We start from the raw sequence: 4,569 nt of genomic DNA on the forward strand, positions 1-4,569 counted from the left end.
GTCGTTGTGTCAAGGACATTTGAGGTGAAGGTCGGCAAAAGGGGAATTCCCACACACGCAGTCGATGCCTTCGTCCAGTCATACACAAGATCAAGCAGCGTTGGCTTCGTGACTACCCTGATGAAAGTACGTGCACAGCTGACTGTACATCTCACGGGAATGCAAATTGCACGTGCTTTTCATGCAAAATGTGTGTGCCTGTATATCTACTGCTCAAGAAAAGAATTGCACGTCATTGTACGACATGGCATTTGTGTACCCATTCGATCTTATTTGGATAGTACACGTATTATGTCATAGGAGTTCGATAGCAATTTGTTATGATAACCTTAATCTATAAGAGATAAGAGACTCGTCAATTAATGGTTATTTCAAGTTGAGAAGCAACTTTTTCAGATACTGACATGTATTGTCGAATTATCTTTGACTTTGTGTGAATTAATTATAATCTATATCACAAACAAATTAAATCTGTATGTCTAAATTACGTAACATTACTTTATACTTTCAAAACTAAATCTGAATGGCAGACATGACTATAAGTAGTATTTTAATTGTAAGTTTCCACAATGATTTGGCATAAATAAGAACTGTGATACTTTTATGTTTATGGTCGATACATTTTTAGGCATTGCGTTATTGATTTGAATTAATTGAGGGAAAAGATGAAAAAAAGCGTTGTCAGGGCGATTGTCCAGGGATACATTTCTTGAAGATGTATCGATCTTCAGTACTACACGGGCCTTTAAACATCGCGTTCCTCCATGGAAACTTTTTTATTATTCATTTGTTTGCCCGTAAAGTATTACATCTCATATAGAAATGGCCAGACCCTTAATTTCCCCCTTTTTAATATTTATACGGAATCTGTAATGACCACTGCGGTCACACCGGAAAAAACCTTGTCAACTATACATGGACGAGTGATTCACGAAGTGAGATACGACTGTCCTCTCGTTAAATGTCTATTTCAGAAAGAAGTTTCTGTGGTCAAATGGCAAATTGACCTATCTGGAGTAGAATACCACTCTTTAGACATTTAGTCCCAGAAATAAAGTTATCTTACGTACAAATATTATGAATATATATCTTTAAAATAAAAATAATAAAATCCAAATGGAGCCTAGAACAATCTGAGGCAATCTAGACTTGCAAAATCATTCTCGTTTTGAGTTGGGACTCCTTTTTAAATTTTTTCTCAAGGGGCTGGGGAACGGACAAACCACTCGTGGTAGCAACAGTGCACTGACCACTGTTATTTCTGCTTACTATGACACCAAGAATATTTCTGGGATCACCTCTGCCATGCTCTACCAGGATCTCCCAAATTATGGGAACAGCAACGTACGTTGTCTCCTGGTTGACGAAGTAGTCTCTCGTCCAAGAACGGTTTCCACGTATGTGCAACGATTTGTGTAAATGAAGCGTTCGTAAAAGTACACGTGCCTTTGGTCTTGCAGAATGTTCGTTTCTTCATAATCATGTTTATGAAACGTAAGTGCAACACTATGTATTTATCACGTTAGGTCTCATACAACCAGTTTGTTTGTTTGTTGTCGTGCTGTACTCAGCAATATTCCAGCTATATGGCAGCCAATCTCATAAAAATCAGATCTTATAGTTCTCGTTACCGCTAAACAAAGTTTGTTTAGCGGTAGCGAGTACAAAAATCTGATTTTAATGAGATTGTATGACAGCCGCCTGTAAATACTAATAATCCTGTCTGGCGATGAATGAGTCGGCGGCCGGAGGTATTTTATTCCTCATCCCATCTTGCAGAATATTGTGCGTATATTCGTTTGTTTGTTTGTTGTTTAAGGTCGCACTCAGCATTATTCCAGCTATATAATGGCGGTCTGTAAATAATTGAGTCTGGACCAGACAATCCAGTGATTGACATCATGAGCATCGACCCACACAATTGGGATATGATGACATGCATCAACCAGTTCAGCGAGCCTGACCACCCGATCCCGTTAGTCACCTTTTACGACAAGCATCGTCGCCTTTTGCGGCAAGCATGGGTTGCTGAAGACCTATTCTACCCCTAATCTTCAGGGGTCGTGCGAATATTCAGTCTTACAAGCGAGGAAATACAAACAAATAGTGAATATGAATAGATTTCATCTATACTGATTATATATTTTTCGGATATTAAATTAGGTCTAACTTCCACGATCAAAAGCTAACGGAATAGTACAGCTTTGTATATTTTAAGTGAATGAATATGCAGGATTTTAGCGCCGCTTTAAACAGCATTTCGGGCGTGACGAGTATAATGTCCAGGACACTCCTTGGTCTGTTGACAAATGATATGATGATTGATGGAGTGACACGAAGACTATATTGATCTTCAACGAAAGTAGACAGGGCGCCGCCACTGATACCCCCACGCACATGGTCACACGCCCCGGCGCAGTGGTAATCTGGCATAACACCCACTGCCACAGGCTAATTTGCATATCACGTGGCTGGACTTTTCTTTTGTTTGTAAACAAACGCTCTTTTTCAGAACAGAGCGGACTAATGCAAGTATTTGGGGTAGCTTTTCATATTGTTTTGCATAATTTTATATGCTACTACAAGTGGGTTGCATGACATTTTATATATATACACATCAAAGTGACCGTATCGCTAGCTCTCCGATGACAGCACGTGGAGCCGAACAACCAATGTAAACATAGGATAACTACGCAAATGGAAATAGTTTTATAGGATATAGGATCTTTTCTCAATAAAAGTTAACCATTCTATGACATGTATATCTAGATTTGTAGACTTGTCAAAAAGGAAACAGACGAAACAATATGCCAAATCTTGAATGGACTGTGTAAGATGTGACGAATCGTCACATGGCGCTGGCCTGTGGCAGAGGTACTATGCTGGTCGCATGGAACTCCGGGTAGGAGAGTGACAGGGTCAGTATCCTAAACGAGACTCTGACATCTGACCCGTGCATCATGCATACAATAATAGACCTTAATTGCATGTACTCTTCAACGAGAGAACACGACCCTCACAACGAGGATCCCACACGACCCTACCTGGGAATCGTTACTCAAAAACTTTCCATGTATACCACGAATTCATTCACTCAGTTTTATTGCCATCAATTAAACTACAAGGGGTAAGTCTGGTCCAGAGGTCAAGGCGCCGCACTTCGCTGTGAAATGGCCGTAGGTTGGAATCCCTGTCTGCACTGACCCCTCTTTGCGGTTGGTTCGTCCCTACATTTAACTTCCGATGTGCTGTCAAATGGTTTGTCATTGAGTTCAACCACAGTAACGTGTTCGTTACCAGTATGTTTCGGGAAAAAAATAATTTAAAAAATCTCAGAGAATACACGAAAGGACATGTTTATTAAGCAAATCCTTGAAACAAAATCTTATGTTTCATGGCAAACAAAGAAGCACACATGAAATTCAGAAAAAATGAGATAAGAATTGTATGGAAAGTTAAAGATCAGATTTACTTAACTACGTAGAAATATTTGTTACTACAATGGTAGCAACAGCCCGACCATGTCTATTTAACCTTCCGCCAACCGACTACTTTGTAAATAACCCCAGCAGTGGCCACGAGTATGACAGTAGCAACTATTGCCCCGACGACGATTGTCATAACCGATGACATCTGTCCCTCGCCTGTCATCAGACTTAGCGCTATCTGCAACAAACAATATGATGACTGCATGTATGGTCTACAGGTTCCAGGTTACCAAAGGAAATTGTTCGAAGCGCCCATGAAATCTCTATTTAGCGAATTCGAGCTCAAAGAAAGACAATTCCAGCAAGCCTAAAATGTTATGGTGATGTTACCATACTTATTACAGTATCTTTACCAGGCCTGCCAATAACAATATCTAAGATGTGTCAGTGAATGTATAAATATATATTATTTGTCGAATTTGCGATACAATAGCGGAAGTATACATTGAATTCGCACAAGAAAGTACTTGATGTGTCCGTATTGAGACGTCCACACACTCTCATAAACGACGACCAAACACTCGAAAAAACGACGACGTTTTTCGACGCCTGCAGAGAGCTTGATCTTTTCACATGGACGCAGGTTGTTAGTAAAGTGAGATAACTGTGAATATATGGAGTGTGTGGCAGGGGGGAGAGGGGGTGGGGTGGAGGTACGTGGTGTGTGTTGGAAAACCCCTGTACCGCCCTATCCCCCCTATCAGTAAGCTACACATCCTTCTTGAGACCCTTGAAGATCCGGAGTAGAATAGGTCTTCAGCAACCCATGCTCACCGTAAAAGGCGAGTATGCTTGTCGTAAGAGCCGACTAACGGGATCGGGTGGTCAGGCTCGCTGACTTGGTTGATGCATGTCATCGTTTCCCAATTGCGTGGATCGATGCTCATGATGTTAATCACTGGACCGTCTGGTCCAGACTCGATTATTTACAGACCGCCGTCATATAGCTGGAATATTGCTGAGTGCGACATTAAACCACAAACAAACAAAACATATCCTTCTTGAACAAGTGCATGCCATTTGCCTCAGTGTACGGGTCTCTCACTAGCAGAGTGGACTGGATGCTGGTGTATGAGATTTG

The sequence above is a fragment of the Haliotis rufescens genome, unplaced genomic scaffold (genome assembly GCF_023055435.1).
Source record: "Haliotis rufescens isolate VD_foot unplaced genomic scaffold, xgHalRufe1.0.p SCAF_6, whole genome shotgun sequence".
Classification (NCBI taxonomy): domain Eukaryota; kingdom Metazoa; phylum Mollusca; class Gastropoda; order Lepetellida; family Haliotidae; genus Haliotis; species Haliotis rufescens.